The sequence below is a fragment of the Antechinus flavipes genome, chromosome 2, assembly GCF_016432865.1.
Source record: "Antechinus flavipes isolate AdamAnt ecotype Samford, QLD, Australia chromosome 2, AdamAnt_v2, whole genome shotgun sequence".
In the NCBI taxonomy this organism is placed as follows: domain Eukaryota; kingdom Metazoa; phylum Chordata; class Mammalia; order Dasyuromorphia; family Dasyuridae; genus Antechinus; species Antechinus flavipes.
The window spans coordinates 44401898-44423952 of record NC_067399.1 but is presented as its reverse complement, the minus strand read 5'-3'; the positions used below and the strand labels follow the sequence as shown (position 1 = coordinate 44423952).

The following is a 22055-nucleotide window of genomic DNA, read 5'->3' as shown; positions in this document are numbered from 1 at the left end:
GATTTACAAGTGAATTCTATAAATATTTACACATCAATTAATCCCAATTTTAAATAATTATTTAGAATAATAGGCAAAAAAGGGGCCCTCCCAATCTCCTTTTATAAAACAAATATGATGCAAATACATAAAGCAGGAAGAGTAAAAACTGAAAAAGAAAATTATATACTAATTTCATTAATGAATATTGATGCAAAAATTCCAAATAAAATTCTAGATAGGAGATTACAACAATATATTTAAAAGGTTATACATGATGGCCAAATAGAATTTATACCAGGAATTCAGGGAAAAATACATGACCTGAATATAAAGGGTGATATTACAAGAAAATCTGAAGAACATGGAATATATAATTTATCAAGTTTATGGATTTAGTGAAAATTTACAAATAAGCAAGAGATAGCATTTTGAGACATAAAATAAATAATTTTGATTATGTTAAAACATTTCTGTACAAATAAAATTAGCAAATGCAAGATCAGAAGGAAAACAGAAAATGGATGAAGACAGGAGAATTTGCAGTTTCTTGGATAAAGATCCCATGTCACAACTGTTCAAAGAGCTTTGTCAAATCTACAAGAATATGAGTTATTCTCCAATTTATAAATGGTCAAAGAATATGAACAGGCAGTTTTCCAATGAAGAAATCAAAATGATTTATTGTGATATAAAAAAATGCTCTAATCATTGATTGAAGAAATGCAAATTAAAAGAACTTTCAGATATTTTACATATTTCATTTATTCATATCAGATTGGTTAAAATGATAGAAAAGGAAAATGAAAAATGTTGGAGAAGATATGGAAAAAATGGGACACAATTCATCCTTGTTGCATCCTGTGAACAAATGCAACCATTTTGGAGAACACTCTGGAATTGTGACCAAAGAGTTATCAAACTGCCTCTACACTTTGACCTAAAATACCACTAAGAGGTCTGTGTTTCCAAAGATAATTAGGGGAAAAAGAAAGGAACCTAAATGTTCTAAAATATTTATGGCATTTCTCTGTGATGACAACAAACTGGAAACTGAGGGGATGCCAATCAATTGGGGAATGGCTAAACAAGTTTATAATCATGAAGCTTTACTATTGTGCTATAAGAAATGATGAACTCCATGCAAAATAAAATGCACTATGTAAATCTATGTTGTGGGATGATCAGTTGTGAATGACTTTATTATTCTCAGCAAACATTTTTGTAAAAGATAGAATAGAAAAAGAGACCTCTCTGAAAGACTTATAATGAAAAATGTTATTCATACCCAGAGCAAAAACTGGTGTCTGAATACAGATTGAAGTATACTTAAAAAAAAAAAAATGAGCTTGATGATTTTAGAAAAAGATGACAAGATTTGCTTGAAATAATGAATAATGAAATGAGCACAACCAAAACCAAATTAACTAGAAAGAACCTATGAAAGAAGATGCTATCATCTACATCCAGAAAAACAACTGATAAATGGAAATATGTGTAATTGGTTTTACTTATATATATTTGTGTCTAATAGTAGCCATCTGTGGGGAAGGGGGGGAGAGAAGAAAAAAGAAATTTACATGACAACTATTATATATTTAAAAAGAAAATTGAGCTGTACATAATCAATTTGCACTTTCATATATAATCTTTTTTTTCTATTCTACTTTGTTATAGAAATGCATGTTTTATTTCTTAAATTCAGAATTTTGAATAAATAAGTTGGAGATAATCTTGGGAAAGACACTAAGATTAAGGAGAATTTCCATGGATAATAGTTTCAGAGAATTTTCAGGATCATGTCTTCACTAGCTATTTCTTATGGAGTAAAGAAAGCAAGGTCTCTTTTCTCACTGCATTAAGTACCCAGTCTAGGCAGACAGTAAACATTTTTTAAGTACCTAATATGTGCTAGGCAGGATATTAAGTTCTAGATCCCAGGAGAAAATCATTTACAATTTAACTTTGTCTCAAGTCTAGTTATATAAGATACTCCTATGGACACCTGGCGCTGATTAAGGAGACCCAGGAACTCTGGTGGGATCAATTTCCCAAGTCTCTTTAGATTTCTGCTCAGACATTTCACCTCTATTTACCTATTTTCTCATCTGTAAAACTAAATGTGGCATAAAATTCCAAATAAAATTTTTGAATTCAAACCATCTACATTGTGACTTAAAAGATAATAATAATGTAAATTGTGACATAAAAGTAGTAATGATATATGTACTGTGTCTTCTTTCAAATTTTTTTTGTATAATTTTCTGTTATTTTTAAAAATTGTGCTTGAGTCAATTATATTGAGTCAATTATTTAACTCAATTATTTTGGCCTCTTTTTGTATTTCCTTCACTTAGCACAGTGTGTCACATGAAAAGCGCTTAAAAAACATTTATTGTTTGAGTTCTGAAATTCAGGGGGAGGGAAAGAGTAATGGTCAATGGAGGTCCAGTCATCTATGCATGTGCAGGAGGCTTGGGGCAGAAGGGAGTTTGGTTATCCCAGATTCTTGACCTGATGATGCTGTGTAACAAAGAGGCCCAGTCCCTGCTTCAAAAAATAGTCAGGTATTCCTTGGCTAAGTTCTTTTGGCTTACTGCATTGTGAATAAAAACATTTTAAGTGGCTACTGAGCTAGGTCTAAAAGGGACCACAAAAAGCTCCACAGAAAAGCTTAGTCTCTGTTTTTGGTAAATTTTGAGGAGAAAACTGCTATAAATTTCCTGGTGGAAGTGCCAATAGCCTATTCAGCCCATTTGGAATGCAACTTTGAACACATGATTCCTGTAATCCATGCTGGGCTTCTTTTCTGTTCTTTGATCAATGAGTATTGGAGACAAAACAAATATGTAAGCTTTAAAAGGGTAAAGGTTGGAAAATCCATCAGAGGTTTATCTTCCAAGGCTAGGAAGATGCCCGTTCTAGGAAGCAACCTCTGTGACTGATCCTCCACCTTGTCCTGCCAGCAACGGAGTGACTTGTCCATTGACTGTGATGTGTTGGGAAGTCAACTTTGTAGGAATAATGTCAGAGTTTAGGACCTTAAGTTTGAGCCCACTCTGCTCATGGACTGAAGAGTAGAATGCAGAGTATGTAAAGTTCAGTTTTGTACTTCAGTTCTTTATCTGGTTTTGACAACACTAATTGGCATTGACTAATTGATTGATAATGAGAAAAAGAAAATCAGAATCCAAGATGGCAGAGCAAAAGAAACCCTGCATCTAAGGTTTCCCAACATTCCCCTCCCAACAATTATAAAATGATGCCTCAAGGAAAAGAACCTATTTGTACAAAAATATTTAGGAACTCATTTCATGGTAACAAAGAATTTTTCTAGGTGGGGAATCTTGGTGGTCTTTTTTCTCTTGGTGCTTTTCTTGCTTAGGAGAATTGAAGGACTCAGTAAAACGTTATAATCTAGTCCTCAAGATACTTAAAGGAATATGGAAATTATAGAGCAAGTTTGGAGTGTCCTTTCCTCCTTTTCCACTCTGATCTAGAGGCCATCATTTGATGGAGATTTTTAAATACGGGTCAAATATTGTGGGTACTTCTATTTATTGATTCTTCCTCTGGAGGTGGATAACATCTTCCTTCATACTTCATAGTTGATTTAAGTATTTATACCACTCAAAATAACTTGATAATTGCTGTCTTGTAATATAGCTTAAGAACTGATATTGCTAAGTCTTCTCTTACATTTTCTTCATTAATTCCTTTGATATTCTTGACCTTTTGTTCTTGCAAACAAACTTTATCATTTTTTTCAATTATGATAGAATAATTTTTGGTAGTTTAATTCGGATGGTATTGAATTAAGTAGAGTAGTTTAGGTAGAATTATTATTTTTATTATATAGTTCTTCCCTCCCACAGACAATATTTCCCCAATTATTTAAATCTGACTTTATTTGTTTAAAGACTGGTTTGTAATTATGTTCATATAGTTCCTGGCAAGGAACTTTTTGTAAAACATATTCCCAAGTATTTTATGCAATCTACAGTTTTTTAAATAGAATATCTCTTCCTATCTCTTCTTGAAGGATTTGGGGATTCTGATAATTATTTATAGTTATAAAAGACAAATTTACATTATTTAGTTTATGTTCTACTACTCTGGAATTTTCCAAATATATTATCATATTGTTTTTCAAATAAAGATCATTTGGTTAACTCATTGCTCATTCTGATTCCTTCCATTTCTATTTTCTTCTTTTATTGCTATGCTTATCTTAGCATTTGTAATACAATATTGAATAATATTGGTGAAAATGGATATCCTTGTTTGACATTTGATCTCATCAGAAATGCTTCTAGTTTATCCCCATTACAAATAATGCTTGCTGGAACAGCTAGGTGGCACAGTAAGTAGACCACCAGCCCCGAAGTCAGGTGTACTTAAATTCTAATCTGACCTCAGATACATAACATTTCCTAGCTGTATGACTCTGGGCAAGTCACTTAACCCCAATTGCCTCAAAGGGAAAAAAAAAAGCTTTTTTTCTCCATCTATTGACATAATCATTTGTTTTTGTCATTTTTATTATTTAAATAATCAATTATGTTTATAGTTTTCCATATGTTAAACTACCTCTGCATATTCCTGTTATAAATCCCACTTAGTCACCATATATAATCTTTGTAATATATTATTGTATTCTCCTGACTAACATTTTCTAAAAGAATTTTTGAATCCTACAAAAAAGTTTCCACACAAATAAAGTCAAACTTAAATAATTGGAAAAGTATTAAGTGCTCTTGGATAAGCTGAGCGAATATAATAAAGATGACAATACTCCCTAAACTAATCTATTTATTTAGTGCTATACCAATCAGACTTCCAAGAAAATATTTTAATGATCTAGAAAAAATAACAACAAAATTCATATGGAACAATAAAAAGTCGAGAATCTCAAGGGAATTAATGAAAAAAAATCAAATGAAGGTGGCCTAGCTGTACCTGATCTAAAATTATATTATAAAGCAGCAGTCACCAAAACCATTTGGTATTGGCTAAGAAATAGATTAGTTGATCAGTGGAAAAGGTTAGGTTCACAAGACAGAATAGTCAACTATAGCAATCTAGTGTTTGACAAACCCAAAGATCCTAACTTTTGGGATAAGAATTCATTATTTGATAAAAATTGCTGGGATAACTGGAAATTAGTATGGCAGAAATTAGGCATGGACCCACACTTAACACCATATACCAAGATAAGATCAAAATGGGTCCATGACCTAGGCATAAAGAATGAGATTATAAATAAATTAGAGGAACATAGGATAGTTTATCTCTCAGACTTGTGGAGGAGAAAGAAATTTGTGACCAAAGATGAACTAGAGACTATTACCGATCACAAAATAGAAAATTTTGATTATATCAAATTAAAAAGCCTTTGTACAAACAAAACTAATGCAAACAACATTAGAAGGGAAGCAACAAAATGGGAAAACATCTTCACAGTTAAAGGTTCTGATAAAGGCCTCATTTCCAAAATATATAGAGAACTGACTCAATTTTATAAGAAATCAAGCCATTCTCCAATTGATAAATGATCAAAGGATATGAACAGACAATTTTCAGATGATGAAATTGAAACTATTACTACTCATATGAAAGAGTGTTCCAAATCATTATTGATCAGAGAAATGCAAATTAAGACAACTCTGAGATACCAGTACACACCTGTCAGATTGGCTAAGATGACAGGAAAAAATAATGATGAATGTTGGAAGGGATGCGGGAAAACTGGGACACTGATGCATTGTTGGTGGAACTGTGAACGAATCCAACCATTCTGGAGAGCAATCTGGAATTATGCCCAAAAAATTATCAAAATGTGCATATCCTTTGATCCAGCAGTGTTTCTATTGGGCTTATATCCCAAAGAAATACTAAAGAAGGGAAAGGGACCTGTATGTGCCAAAATGTTTGTAGCAGCCCTGTTTGTAGTGGCTAGAAACTGGAAATTGAATGGATGCCCATCAATTGGAGAATGGCTGAGTAAATTGTGGTATATGAATGTTATGGAATATTATTGTTCTGTAAGAAATGACCAGCAGGATGAATACAGAGAGGACTGGTGAGATTTACATGAACTGATGCTAAGTGAAATGAGCAGAACCAGGAGTTCACTTGACACTTCGACAACGATACTGTATGAGGATGTATTCTGATGGAAGTGGATTTCTTTGACAAAGACTCAGTTTCAATTGATAAATGATGGACAGAAGCAGCTACACCCAAAGAAAGAACACTGGGAAACGAATGTGAACTATTTGCATTTTTGTTTTTCTTCCCGAGTTGTTTTTACTTTCTGAATCCAATTCTCCCTGTGCAACAAGAGAACTGCTCGGTTTTGCAAACATATATTGTATCCAGGATATACTGCAACATAACTAACATATATAGGACTGCTTGCCATCTAGGGGAGGGGGTGGAGGGAGGGAGGGGAAAAAAAATCGGAACAGAAATGAGTGTCAATATAATGTAATTATTAAATAAAAAAAAAAAAAAAACAACAACAAAGAAATGACCAGCAGGATGAATACAGAGAGGACTGGTGAGATTTACATGAACTGATGCTAAGTGAAATGAGCAGAACCAGGAGTTCACTTTACACTTCGACAACGATATTGTATGAGGATGTATTCTGATGGAAGTGGATTTCTTTGACAAAGACTCAGTTTCAATTGATAAATGATGGACAGAAGCAGCTATACCCAAAGAAAGAACACTGGGAAACGAATGTGAACTATTTGCATTTTTGTTTTTCTTCCCGAGTTGTTTTTACTTTCTGAATCCAATTCTCCCTGTGCAACAAGAGAACTGCTCGGTTTTGCAAACATATATTGTATCCAGGATACACTGCAACATAACTAACATATATAGGACTGCTTGCCATCTAGGGGAGGGGGTGGAGGGAGGGAGAGGAAAAATTGGAACAGAAGCGAGTGCAAGGGATAATGTTGTAAAAAAAAATTACCCTGGCATGGATTCTGTCAATATAAAGTTATTATAAAATAAAATAAAATATTAAAAAAAAGAATTTTTGAATCCATATTCATTAATGAAATTGGTCTATAATTTCCTTCTCTCTCTGTTTTTGCTCTTCCTGGACTAGATATCAGCAACATACCTGTTTCATAAAAGGAGCTTGACAGAGCTCCTTCTTTGCCTAGTATTCTCAAAAAAATTATTTAATATTGGAATTAGTTGGTAGAATTAACTTGTAAATTCATCTGATTCTGATGCGTTTTTTTTTTCCCCTTAAGAAGCTCATTTATGGACTGTCCAATTTCTTTGTCTAGAATGGGCTTATTTAGATATTCTATTTCCCCTTCTGTTAATCTAGGCAGTTTATATTTTTGTAAATTTTCTTTTATTTCACTTTAATTGTTGAACTTATTGACATGCAATTGGGCACAATAACTGCTCATAATTGCTTTGATTTCATCTGCATTGCCTTTTCATTTTTAATACTAGTGAGTTTTCTTCTCTTCCTTTGATCATATTAACCTATGGTTTGTCAATATTTTCATAAAAACAACATCTAGTTTTATAGATTCAATGATTTACTTATACTTAATTGTATTAATCTCACTTTTAATTTTTAGGATTTTCAATTTGTTCTTTTTCTAAGTTTTTTTTTTGTTATTGTGTACACTGTTCATTGGTCTGCTTTTTTTCTAGTTTATTGGTATAAACATTTAGAGATAAAAATTTTCTAGAGGAAAATGCTGGTTTCAATAGGAATAGAAAGGATTGTACTTTTTTCTCAGCTGTTCTTAGCACCTTCACAAAAACTACCCATAGATTAGGTATGAAAATCTCACAAACAAATGCAGAAAAGCAGAAATATTAAATATGCCATTTTCAAACAATAGTCCAATAAAAATTATATTCCATAAAGAACTGTAGAAACATAGATTTAAAATTCATCAGAAATTAAGTACTCTAGTCCTAAAGAATGAAGGGGTCAAGGCACAAATCACAGAAACAATAATTTTATTAGAGATGATGACAACAATGAGACAACATGCCAAAATTTGTGGGATGCAGCAAAAACAGTACTAAGGGGAAGTGTATATCTCTAAATACATACACCAGTAAGAAAAAGAAAGAACAGATCAAAGAACTGGACATGGAACTAATAAAATTCAGAAAAGGATAAATTATAAATTCCCAAATTAGGAACCAAAATAGAAATCCTGAAAATCAAAGGGGAGAATAATAAAATTAAAAGTCAGAAAAAATATTGAACTAGTAAATAAAACTAAGAGCTAGTTTTATGAAAAAGGCAATAAAAATATATAAACCATTATTTTATTTTTATAAAAAGAAAAAACAAATTGTCAATATTAAAAATGAAAAGGATGAATATAGCACCAATAAAGAGAAAATTAAAGTAATTATTAGAAGTTATTTTGCAGTTATATGCCAGCAAAACTGATAATCCAAGTGAAATAAATGAATATATATTTATAAATATTATTCAAATTAACAGAAGAGGAAATAAAATAGTTAAATAGTCCAATCTTAGAAAAGAAAATTGAGCAAGCCATAAACAAACTGCCCAAACAGGAGTGGGAGAGGTGGGGAGGTGAAGGGGAAGGAATCCAGGACAAGGTAGATTTACAAATGATTTCTACCAAACCTTTGAAAATAAAATAAAATAAAATAACTATCTTCTCCAGTGCCTATTTTGGGCAGATATTTTCCATATAATTTTCTTTATTTGTTTAAGCTGTTTCTATTTCCTGATTTTTTTTTTTTGTTGTTGGTGGTGGTGGTGGTAACTTATAACCTATCATAAACTATATCTGATTCACACTTGTAATAATAAGTATAGAGAAGGAGGTTAATGCAGAATGCAAGTTACTAGTTTGGGGCTGAGCTGGTAGAAATGGGAATTATATAATTTTGAATGAACAAATTGAATAAGACATAAGTGAACTCCTAAGAAAACTTCCTTTTTCACCCAAGACCAGATAGATTTACAAGTGAATTCAATCAATATTACCTCTAGTCTCTTCTGTATTGATACAATGAAATTGATTATATGTGGTATTAATTTTATAATTGAGTCTGCATCATGTCCTTGAGTTAAGTTTGGGAACTCAACTTTTCCCCTGAGTTAATTTAAAGTTATGATTATAAAAATTATAAAGCTATAAATTAGTGGGAAAAATGTTTATCTGCCATACTTTTAGCTTCTGGAAAAATAGTAAAACTTCTGTTATTATCTTTGTTTGGAAGCCAACTCTAAAAGATATATGTCCTTGCACCATAAAATAAAACCTTATCTCCCTACTAAATCTTTCTAGGGGCCAGAGAGTCTGTTAACTCAGGTGTACTAACAAGGCTTACAACATTCAAGTGGGTCAATCAAGCAGTTCTCTATGATAGAGAAGAGTGATTACTATCTCCATGCAAGTGCTGACCAATCATGTTGTCTTCACTCCCATGATGCTTCTTCCATTTCTAGAATCAATTGCATTGTTTTCCCCACCCACCTGACTGTTCTTGACTCTCCTGTATTTCCCCAAACTATATGATGGCCAGTAAGCGCTACTTTTGTCTTTGGTCATTAAGATTGATCACTGTCCCAATTTATTAGTTATGACTTGCCTAAGTGATAAATTGATAATGCTCAGATCATTGTCAGTTTGCCTTAGTTTTCAAACATAACACATTTAATAAACAATGCCAGTACTATTTGAGCTATTTGGAAACAAAGGAAGAGTCCTTTTAAAACACAACTATGGGGTTTGAGTTTTTTTTCCCTGCTTTATATACTTAAAACCTGAGCATCTCAATATAAAACTAAACACTATGAACTCTCATTTTCCTTATTAAGCCCCAAATTTACAATTTGTACAAGTAGGTTTCCACTAGCAGTTCAACATTTAAATAGATTGAATTTTCTCTGACATCCTTGGTAGATTTCATATAATGAGAATAACTAAAAGAATTAATATAATATGTGAAACATTCAAGTAAAATGAACTTTGGAAAAAAAACCAGATTTTATTATTGATGTTCAGCAGGACTCATGTCATTGACATGGTAGCGTCATTTTATTACTGTTCTAATCACAGAGGAATAACTGGAATCTCCCTCAAATCCAAGGGAGGAAGGAAGGGAAACAATGAAGAGGAAATAATTAGCTGTTTTATTAACTGTGCATTTTGCATACTTTTAAGCAACTCAAATATTATAGAATATATTAAATATAAATGGAGACTACAATGCAGTACTATTTACTGTACATTTGAAGATCCAAGTTTAAAACAATCAAGTTGAATATACATAATTGTTAGTGCATTCAGTAGTCCAGGATCTGCATTTGTTCTTACATTCATTTCTCCATATGCTCCTTCTAACTCCTTCCTAATTTCTAGCCTTCCTTTGTTTAAAAAAAAAAGGTTTGGTTTTTAAAATTTTCTTTTTTTTATTAAAGCTATTTTCAAAACATATGCATGGATAATTTTTCAACATGAACCCTTGAAAAATCTCGTGTTCTAATTTCCCCCCCTTCCTCCACCCTCTCCCCTAGATGGCAAGTAATCCAATATATGTTAAACATGGTAGAAACATATATTAAATCCAATATGTGCAAACATAACAATTATCTTGCTGCACAAGAAAAAATAAAATCAAAAAGGAAAAAAAATGAGAAAGAAAATAACATGCACGCAAACCACAACAAAAAGAGTGAAAGTGCTATGTTGTGATTCACACTCAATCCCGAAATCTTCTCTTGGGTGTAGACCTTTATTAAAAAAAAAAAAAAAGAAAAATTTATCCTATGCTCTCAAACAGATCTTCCCCACTCTTCTCCAAATTTTTATCCCTCCTTTAAATGGAAAGCGACAAAGACTTGAAAATCATTGGGATAACAACACATTTTTTAGAATCTGAAGGCAAGCCATGCTCCTATAATCCCACAACTAGTTCAGTAGAAAGAAGGCAGGAATGGCTTAGGTTCACATGCTCACTCTGCTTCCCTATCCTTGGTTTCCTCATCTGTAATCTAAAGGGAATAAGCATTTATTTACCTCAAGTGTGTGCCAGGCACTATACCTCATTTGAACAACCCTGGGAGGTAGATGTTATTATTATCCCCATTTTATAGTTGAGCAAGCTGAGGCAGACAGGATTAAATGACTTTCTCAGGATCACATGGCAAGAAAGTTTTGAGGTAGGAGGCCAGGTTTTTCTGACTCCAGACATGAGGAAATATCCATTCTCTGCTACTGCCTCCACTGTATTGGTTCTGGCTTAGTTATCTCTAACTTCCCTTTTAAATCTACAATCCTATGAAATGATCTGTTTGACTGGATTTGAAAGCTAGAGACTGGAGAAGGCAGGGTTCCAATAAGAATGTGCCGAAGGAAACCAGAGCTACCACAAAAGCAGAGCTTATCCTCTTCTGAAATCTCCCTGGTACAAGTTTGCTCAGTTGCCGTTTGAGTGGATAAGTTTCGTGCCAAAAAAAACTACATTGTCAGAATAATCCAGGCTTAATGTCAAATTTAATTTGGACCAGCCTAAACTGACAAACATGTGCCCTTGGTCACAGAAGGGCAGCCCAACCCACCACCCTCCTAGAAAAACAATCAGGGGCGGGCCAGACCGTTATTAAGCTCTCTTTTGTACCCTGGATTTTAGAGGAAACTACTTATGCAATTCACCTGAAGAATACTGGAAGACGCAATACCCTGCTCATTTCTCTTTGTAGCTCTTTCTTTCCAACAATCCCCCAACTTTACCATCCCTAAATTTCTCTGGTGATACCTATAGTAAAAAAGTGACAGCTTCCTCCTTTAAATTCCCAATAAGGTTCATAACTGGTTCTGTTCTGCAATCTGCTTTATATCATTATATCTGAGGCAACCAAGAGAACACCTGAGAACACATTTCTCAACTCAAGACCAGCTCTCTTCTGATTCTCTTTTACAAATATGAAATTATTTTTAATTGCTGATTGGTATATAAAGAAACCCAAGCCCTTAGAACTTGTAATCAGAGAGTTTTAAGAAATAGAAAGCATTTTAGAATTCACATTTTACAGCATAAGGAAACTGAGGCTCAGAGTGGCTCCAAAGTAGACCCTGACAATTTCTCCCACTGTGACTTTGACCAGGCTTCTTCCTTTTTCTGGGTCTCAATTTTCTCATCTACAAAGACTCTGAAATGCTCTTATTCTATGATCCCAAGAACTCTTCTTGCTGAGTTAGGAAAGAGCTTCCTGAACCCAATCAACACTCCCCACCTCACCCTATGCCTCATGCCCTGCCCCTGGGCACAAGGGAAGCTCTAGCAGCCCAAGGGCAGGAGATGCACACAAAAGAGCTGTGTTCTTACCCTCTTGTCCTGTCTGGCTCCTTTCCCTGCTTGGCAATCCTGGCAGCTTCCTTCTGTTGCCTCAGGATCTCCTCTCCTTCAACTGTCAGCCTCCCACTATATTTTGCATAACTGTTCCTAAGCCAGCTTCTTTTCTGGGAGCAGTTTTAGTGTCTTCTTGCAGCCAGGAAATGACCCCACCTTCCAAGACTGGTATGGGATGGAGAGACAGATGGCAGAGCCTGTCAGGGAGCGGTGTTAGGGACAGCTCTGAGAGCCACATGCCACAGGAAAGGGTGACCACAAGAGCTAGAGTCCGGGGAAGTTTCCCTCCTACTGGGCAGGGAGGGGCAGGGGAGGAGGAAGCAGGGTGACTCTGGAATGTGGACTCTTTCTGGGTTAGGAGGTTGCTGGCTGCCTCAGGAATGGGTAAGAAGCGAAGGGAAAAGGGCCCCAAAGCCCCAGATCCTCCATGCACCATTAGGATGCCCCAGCCTCCACCCTCCTCTGATAATAGAAAGCTTGCATCTCTTAGATCTTCCCAGAAGAGCAGAAAAGGTGAAAGCTGGTCTTCCCTCTTGTGAGTCACTGATATCCAAGGAAGAAGGCAAAAAGATTAAATATCTCCTGCCCTCTGCTCAGTGGGGAGCAGAGCTTCTGCCCTCCTCCTTCAGCGAAGAACACTAACCTCCCTGGGGAAAAAGCATAATGGGTGTGTTTGGGGAAAGAATGGAAGAAACATGATATTTTCACTCTTTTCTGCAGCTGTTAACTAATATTATCAGACTTAGTGAATTCAGTCAATCTGGGGATACCAAAAGAGGCAAAACTTAGTCCCTGCCCTCAAGGAGTTCATAATTCATATTTAGTATCTTCTTTTACCTAGTTCCTAGGAGATTTCCTGAGTTGGGGGTAGTTAGATTGAGCAGAAAAAGGACTGTTTCTGTTTGTATCTGTGAAGAGTTCACTCAAACAACATGGTCACCTAAACATGAACGATAATGTGCTCATCTCTACCACCCATCACTAGAAGCCGGGCATTTGTCTCAGTTGCTTTGATTGCTGCTCCCTCCTTCAAATGTCATATACATTTAATTCAACAAATATTTTACTGAGTGTTTGTCAAGTGTAAAGTCTGTATTTTATTGTAGGGGTAGCAGTTGTTGGTCACTGAGGCATCAGAACACAATAGCTCTGTCTAGACATAATAATGCCAGTACAAGATAATTCCACAGTTTTTATTTGCTCCTAGCTGGAGCTCACTCGGATATTGCTTACAGCCAAGGACATAATATTTTATTGGGGTCCATTCCCTTCAACAAATGGAGTCCACATCCTTTTGGGTGTGTGGCAATCATCTTAATCATCCTGCTTCCTGCCAGGGTGGCCATAGAGCTGAGCCTGCCTTACAATGTCCCACTTGGAGAGGTGACAAGCTTAAGGCCTGAAATTGATTGAAGTAGCGTCCAGTGGGTATTTCTTCTCAGGATCAGTGTCCAGTGTTGGCCATCATTTGAAGGTGAACCCCTTGGAGCCTAAAGGAAACAAACCTAGCAAGCAAAGTCAGCTTCATATAACTAAATTCATTTGTGCAACTATTGCACCTAGGGACAGAAAGCCTCTATTTGCAAGAGTATTATGTTTCCAGGCCAACTGGAAACATCTTCAGCATGTATCCTTGGCAACCCAAGAGACCCCTTTACTGTTTCCAATGCTACTGCACTTTTCTCCAGTGGTGGATTACAGATCTGATGCTCAATCAATCATAACTGAATTCAAAACTCAAAACAATATTAGTTATCATCCCAAGAGATTTCATCTCAGATAGCAAGTGTCACTAATCACAGCTTAGGACTAGATACAGTTATTTTTACTTTCATGGAACTGCAATAAGCAATAAAAGTTTACCAGGATTCATACACATAAGAGATTTCACTTAACATCTTTCACATGTTTTTCTTCTCTTCTTCTAGTTTTTACCTAGTGGTAAGAAAGCAATCATTAGAAATCACTTCTATGTAACAAACTTGTAGATTTTCAGTAAACCCATTCCTTGTTTGGGAACTTTATAATCCAAACAAGTTCTTTTCACAGGGTTGATGACCTCTCTTGTTAACAAGATCATTTCAAGACACTTGGCAAATTTATAAATTAAAGAGAGTTAACAGGGACCCCAGAGAAAGAGCTGAACTAGCTGCTCTTTCCTTTCTACCTCCTCTACCTTCAGACCTGCTGTGGGCTGTGCTCTCTGACATTTTTTGACACCTTCCCCACTCAACAAAGGGGAAAGGGGGACAAATAAACCCTGCTGCACACTCCAAGGCAGATGGCTCTAAAAAGCAAAAAACAATCCAGATAAGGTTTTCACTTCATCCCCCCTTTCCACACACAGTAATTACCAATTTTAGGTTTTAACATTATGACGACTTCAAATAACTTAGTTATCTATCTTACAACTTTCATAAATGATAGCTAAATTATCTTAGCTGTACCTTCTTAACTTTGAGAAAAGGTGAAAATATCCAATTCCTGTGGTGTTTTCTTCTTTTCTATAATATGATCGTTCTCTTTCTAGGAGCAGGTTTCTTGGGTAGGTTTCTGGAGACAGCCTTAGTTTCAATTGAGTGTAATAATCACCTCAAATACAGCTAGGAGTTAAAAATCCAATCTTTTATTGTCTTTTCCAAAATAGCCCGGTTAGTTTTCTTAGAGGCCTATCTTCTTCCTTGGTTCCAAGAGCTTTTGCAGCTTGTCCTTTGTCACTTCCAGCTCCCTCTGAATCTTGATTCTACTCCTCAGAATCCTTCTTTCTGCCTGACTGCAGTCTCTAGCTTGTCAATCTCCCGAACTCACTGACTTCTGGCTTTCAGTCTTTTTCAACTGACCCTCACTGAGACTGAGAGCTTCTTATATATGATCTCTTAAAGGTGTGAGCCCAAAGGTTGACTCCTCCTCTGAGAGAGTGGGATTATGGGAGGTGTAAACTTGGATATCTCCCGATTTATGAACTAATGTATGAGCTAAGGTGTGAGCTAAACTCTCAAAGGTGTAAGCATTGTTTCTATCAATTCCATTGAGTTAACACTAGGATTCTAACAAATTCCCTAAATGGTGTTTACAAAAAACATTATGAAATTCAGGCAAATTCTCTAAATGGTGTTTACAAAATATGAAATTCAGACTGATTTACTGCCAGAGTTTTTAAAGTAGAGCAAACTGCTTTTCTGTTTCCAAAAGTTCCCAAACCCTTAAATGCTCTGTTCACATTGTTCAATATAAACAGATTACAACTTCCTTGTTCTTTTCTGCTCCTCTCATTTCTACATGCTTAAACTTTCTCATTTTCTGTATCTACATATCTACATATACATTACATATATATTTAGTGAACTTTGGCTAAAATCCTTTTAAAATTGCATGTCTTATTTCTTATTCTGATCTGATACTTCTCTTAATTTCTTCTACTTGCTTTTGATGAGATTAGATTCAGGAAACCAAAATAATGAGATTAGGGTTCCTGGTGGTCAGGGAGTTAAATGATGAGGTTAGTGGAAGGTTCAGGATTCAGGGAATCAAATGAAGAGGTTTTGCTCCCCTAAATTCCCTTTAGGATCAGCACAAGGTAGGAAGTTTTAGGAACTCCCTCCTGATGGCTCAGAGGTCCTTCGTAAAGGAATTTACAAACCCAAAAAGCTAAACTGATAAAAAGAAGTTTATTATTGGTATTGGTATAGCCTTTGCTATGCATGAATAGAAAGACTGAATTCCTTAGTAGGCAAGGTCCTAGCAGAGAAGTAAAGTTTCAAGTAGAGAAATCCCAACAGAGAGATATAAAATCTCTTTAGGGAAATAGGTGAGGGAGATAAAGAGAGGGTAATGTTGAAAGAGGATATTCCAGTGGGCAGACCTTGCTACTATACAGGAAGAGAGAGAATTTCCTTGACATGGCATATTAGGTCCTCTACAAGGATTGAGCCCCCAATTTGCCATTTTTATAAGGAAATTTGAGACAAAAGTTTGGATCGAATGAAATCCCCTCAATGTTGTCACTGCCTCCAGGCCTAGATGAGACCACTTATTGGGAGTGGTTTTGAGCCAACAATAGGGGTAGAAAATCTTGGTAGAAAATTCAACTAGTCCCACCAAGATAAACCACTTTATCTTGGTTCCTTGGGGTGGATCTCACAGAGGAGGATTCAAGGAGAATTTCTTCTTGAAGGAGTTTTCAGAGAGTTTCAGAGTCCTTTTGTCCTTTTTGCCATTATATCTCAAACAATTTTTGTTGCTCTGAGTATATTCTCCCTCTCTCTCTCTCTTAGTGTGTGTGTGTGTGTGTGTGTGTGTGTGTGTGTGTGTGTGTGTATGTGTGTATGTCTCTGTTTCTCTGTCTCTGTATGTCTTTTTCTCTCTGTCTCTCATCTACCTATCCCTGCTGCAGTCAGGAGTGGGGGAAGGGAAAAAGAGACTATCTTTTCTTTATAAAACTGTTAATCTTGTCAGTCGTTTTTCAAACCTTTTAAAATTTTTATAAGATTTAATCTTATTTTTCCTTAAAATAAATTCTACAGAGTGATACCTCAAAAATATACTGAGAAGTTTCATAAGGGAGTGAATTCCTGGAATTAGTCCTTTCTAGCAATGTTAAAATGATTAATTGCCAAACGCGTAATCTCAATACCTCTAGAATCTGCTAAGATGCTTTTAGTGGTTCTGCAATTTAATTAGTCTACTTTATTTCTATAGTCCCAAATTGGCCAGTGTTGGAACCATAGAAGAAAGTCTAAGGTGGAGGTTAAGAATGAATTCTAATAATTTTTTCCCAGTGTTCTTTCCACTTAGAAATTTTTCTTTCTGGCTACATTTTGAATCTTTCAAGGTAACAGAATTTAGATCATAGCACAAACATGACAGACATTCTGCTTACACAGCTATGCAGACAGGCAAAATGGCAAGACAAATACAAACAACAAAACTTATAATTAAAATACTTAATTGAGAGACCCATCCTAATCCTCCAAGATGTACTGATCCAATGTTCCTGAACTTCTGTCATTGGCTTAGAAGGCACCCAAGAGGAGACTCTTTGGGATTTTATCCCCACATTATCTTATCATCCCTCACCTCTACTCTCAGCATCCTGAAGGAGAGGGAGAAAAAGAGAAGGAAAGTGGCTAGATGAAAAAAGTCCCCCTCAAAAAAGTCCAAACCAGGCTGCACTCAGTTGCCTAAAAGCAGCAAGGATTTCAGATCCAGCCCCCAAGGAAAAATTCCCTCCTGAATGGCTATGGGAGAGAATTGAAGCCACAAGGGGATCCTGGATTTCAGCACCAAAATGATGTGGTATGAAGTTGACACAGAAAGACTTCTGAGAGATTTTCTCTTAGACATCAGAGGTTTGCTTTATGTAAAAGCATACAGATTAATCCTAGGGGAATCTAAAAGGAGAGTCTAATGAGGGGGGAGAAAAGGGAGTAGTTTATGCAGGAAAATGTTGGCACTTTCCCAGGACTTTTGTTGCAGCAAAACTTACACATAGAAACAGGATATGAATCAAGAATGGAGAAAGGATGTATGGCTCTGTGAGCTCTAAAATAGTCACATTATGGGTCTTATCTGGGAAAGGAATGTTCTTTTCACTACTGGTACTAGCTTATTTCTGGGACAAAATTCAGGAATACCCATTTCTCAGGGTTGTTATGAGGATAAAGTGAGATATAATGTTTGTAAAGCATTTGACACATAGTAGGTTCTTAATAAATGCTTGTTCCCAATCCACCTCCAAAAATTGAAGGAAAGGTTAGTACATTAAAAAACTATAATGAAATGAGAACACAAAAGTCTATAAGACATGCAAATTTGTATGGTAAAAATACCATACAAAACCTGAAGGAACAATCATTTCTGGTTAATTCTTTTCCAAATAGCTTTTCCAAAGCTATAAAATGAATTATAGTTTTAAAAGATGGATCTTGATGCTCTGGGACACCAGGGCCTCCTCTTGTAGCTGATTCAGAAATCAGATAAAGACATGAATAGTCACTGGGGGGTCCAAGTTTGCCTCTGGCAATCAGGCAGCCAATGGTACTAAATTTCCACTGTGTGCATGGATCTCTTTGTTCTTCCCTGTTCAGTAGTAATGAAGAAGAAGATGATGATTTCACTTCAATTCTACTAACATTCATTAAGTGGCTACTTAGGATTTATTAAATGGCTACTACCTCAGTCCCTGGGGACACAAAAAGATCTAAATATAGTCCCTGCCCTGAAGGAGCTTACAATTTAGTGGTGATGAGGATAGCTAACATTTATATAGAACTTTAAAGTTTACAAAATGATCCCAGGTTTAAGAAGTTGAGCATTTTGCCCAGGGCCATATACAGAGGGGTGTGTGCCATGTTAAATATGGTGTGTGTTGGGGGGGGAGGTGTGTACAACACACTTTTAAGTTTAACTTTGATTATTAATACTTTCTCCATCACTTTCTTAATATGCCAAAATCTTAAATAAAAGCAACATATATCCGTATGTCCAATTATTTAGAGTATGTTGGATAAAAAGCCAGCCTTGGAGTCAGAAAGACTGCATTCAAATCCTGCTCCTAATAGATGCTGTTCCTGTGCCCCTATGAAATTTATCTCTCAGGTAGATTATTATTATTATTATTATTATTATTATTATTATTATTATTATTATTATTAAGGCAATTGGCGTTAAGTAACTTACCCAGAGTTACAGATAATATCTAAGAGCAAATTTGAACTAGGGTCCTTCTCATGCCAGCAATGGTGTTCTATGCACTATGGTGCCACCTTCAGGCAAAGCTCTTAAAATGAATGCTTCAGATTATTTAGAAGTACTGAACTGGTGAAAGTACTTTCTTTGCTGAAAATTCTCTATAAAAATAAAACCACAGATCTAGACCCCTATTGCCCCACAAAAAAAGGCACAAAAACTAGCATTCTGATTATTAGATAGAAGAAATCTAGCATGATGGAGAGCAGCTGGTTTTAGAATCAGGAAGACTTGGATTCAAATCCTATCTCTGATACATCCCAGCTGTATGATCCTGGGCTAGTCAGACTCTTAATGCCCTCTGAGAGTTTTCTGAGAGGTGGAGAGGCATTACATATTTGCTTTGATAGAAGGAATTTTCTCACGGAGTTTTTTTGTTTTGTTTTGTTTTTTACTTTTTAATTGTATTTATTTATTTTTGCTTAGGCAGTTTGGGTTAAGTGACTTGCCCAGGGTCACATAGCTAGAAAGTGTCTGAGGTTGGATTTGAACTTAGGTCCTCTTGACTTCAGGGCCAGCACTCTATCCACTGTGCCATCTAGCTACCCTTCACAGAGTGCTTTTTATTAAACCAGCAATATAGGTTTTAAATATATATTTATATATATATATGAAATATTCACACAAAATTAAAAATCCACATAGACACGATTTCTAAAAAACCTTATATCTTTGGTTTGTCTATATGTTTATGTCCCTATGTTAGATAACAATCAGAGACATACTTAGGACTTCTAATGCCAGTGACAAATTGGGAGAGTGGAGGGCGGGGCACAGCATTTTGCAGAAGACAGATTGGTGCATTGTGGCTGAGTTGGAAAATGGGACAGCCCAGATACCCATGAGTCTAGCTCCAGTCTCCATTATATGGTCAACCTCTGATCTCTTCCCAAATTATACAGGAGGAGGGGTGGCCAGTGGGAGGATATAGCAATGGGCTTAAGGAAAGATGTGAGAATCTCGTGGTCACTTTCTAGGCATGAAACTCATAGGAAAGGAAGGAGCAAGATGTCAGTACTCTGGGGCAAAGTCCTAGCTATATTGCTGGTAAGTTCATACTTTCAACCTCTGTGTTAAACTTGTAACTTGTTTTGGTTGCCCTGACCATCCCCACCTTTTTTAATCACTATAGTAAATTTGTGAGTGGCCAATATAAAGAAACAGTACCAGGAAATAATTGCAAAGGAGAATCTGGAAGTCACATATAACTCATCTCAAAAATCAAAGGAAAATAATTTACAAATCATAGCATACTTTAACCAAAATTCTTATCCTGGGAATAGACACTGAATCAGGGGGAGCCATCTTGATGCTGGTGCAAGAATTCTTGGTCCTATCATTTGTAATTCACAAATTTCAGAGCTGCAGATTAAAGACTAGCAGATCACCAAATGGTGTTGATCATTATATATATATATACTAAAGTTTTACCAACTTTGAAATGATTTGGCTGTTAGTGAACTAATCCCAAGGTGGCACAGATAATAATTAGTCTGTTCTCCAAGAGCCCTATAAAAATGAGACTTTAAGCTCCTGCCTCTCCTCCCTGCTCCTCAGCACTTTTCATCTCCCCAGGTCCATGCTACCATATGCTTCCAACTCTAATCTAGTATCATGTGAGCTATAATACTCTCTGCTTCTTCCTTGCTCCATCCTTTCCACGAGCTTCCTGCCTTACTTCACCATCCCATGCCCATCCTCACACCAACTGTCCCTATATTACCTCCCTTACCACTCATCTCTGTATTTCCTGAGTCTGTTCCCCTTTATATCCTCTATGCCTTATTGTGATTGCCACCGTATTTCTCACTGCTGTCATGTTGTGGTCTTTCCTGACAAGTAATCAAAAAACTGGAGTGCTTGCCCCATTTCATAGCTTCATATGATAATGACATATTATATATATGTGTGTATATATATATATATATATATACATATATATATAGCTTCATAAAAAAATTGTCAATTCATTCTCCCACACATTTATATATAGACTACATATGTGTGATGATTATTTACAATGATTTTGTTTATTTAAAGATGTCTAATGACAAATATGGAAATTTAAAAGAATTGCACATATTTAACCTATATCAATCAGATTACTTGCTGTCTTGAGGAGGAAGGAGAAAAATTTGGAACACTAAGTCTTTCAAAAACAAATGTTGAAAATTATGTGTGATGTAGTTCGAGCAAAATGATGTGGATTATGTAGAGACCATGTGACAGTATGTGCCAAAATTTAGTGTTCGGTTATGTGAAAAATTCACAATGGCCATTCTCTTTGGCAAAAGGTAGAAGGGAAGAGGTTATGGACAAAACGAAGGAATACAATAGACACTGGGAATGGGAACTAGGAAATAGAGTGGGAGAGTTTACGAAAGACAAGTTCCCCAGTGGAATTCACAATTTCCCAGTAGAAAGGGAGCACCCCATGAGTTTGGAGCATGCCTTTAGCTGGCAGGCTAAATTCTGAAAGGAACTCAGCACCCTAAAAGAATTAGTTAACTGTAAGGAGGAGAAGTGGGGTTGGGAAACAGTGGAGTTAGGAGAGATACCAAATGGCATGAGGGAAGGGAGAAGGAAAAGACATCACGAGGCAGACTGACCCAGAGGAAGGCAGCTAACATGGATGGGATGGCCCATAAATATGTTTTATAGGGAAAATTTAATCCAAGGGACATAACTAGAATTTCTGACAGGGCATGGCAAGGTGACACTGCTCAAGTCCTCCACAAGAGGTAGATCTCAGAGATTTGACCTAACTTGGATTTCGGAATGGACAACCTTCCCAAAGGGTGGAACCATGGAACCAAACTGATCTCCATCAGAGCCTTCTTTCTTTCTGCCTTGGGGATTAATTTTTGTCAGTTCTGCTAACCATATCTGACATTGAAGACCTCATCATAAATAACTGAAATAGTATTTGTTGTTCA

General features: G+C 35.8%; 1 protein-coding gene and 1 long non-coding RNA gene across 3 annotated transcripts in view; both read right to left on the bottom strand.

Moving 5' to 3' along the window:
• LOC127547699 (carbohydrate sulfotransferase 4-like) overlaps positions 1–12871 on the bottom strand; it is a 28634-nt gene extending 15763 nt beyond the window's left edge. For both annotated transcript variants that reach the window (XR_007950252.1, XM_051974670.1), the window contains exon 1: positions 12349–12871. The gene's annotated coding sequence lies outside the window, so the exon portion shown is untranslated. The remainder of the gene's footprint in view (positions 1–12348) is intronic.
• A 574-nt stretch (positions 12872–13445) lies between these two features.
• On the bottom strand, positions 13446–15222 carry LOC127547706 (uncharacterized). Its single transcript, XR_007950253.1, has 2 exons — positions 14820–15222; positions 13446–13862 (listed from the first exon to the last, which is right to left on the bottom strand). It is a non-coding gene; the product is annotated as an uncharacterized LOC127547706 (long non-coding RNA).
• Positions 15223–22055: the final 6833 nt, after the last annotated feature.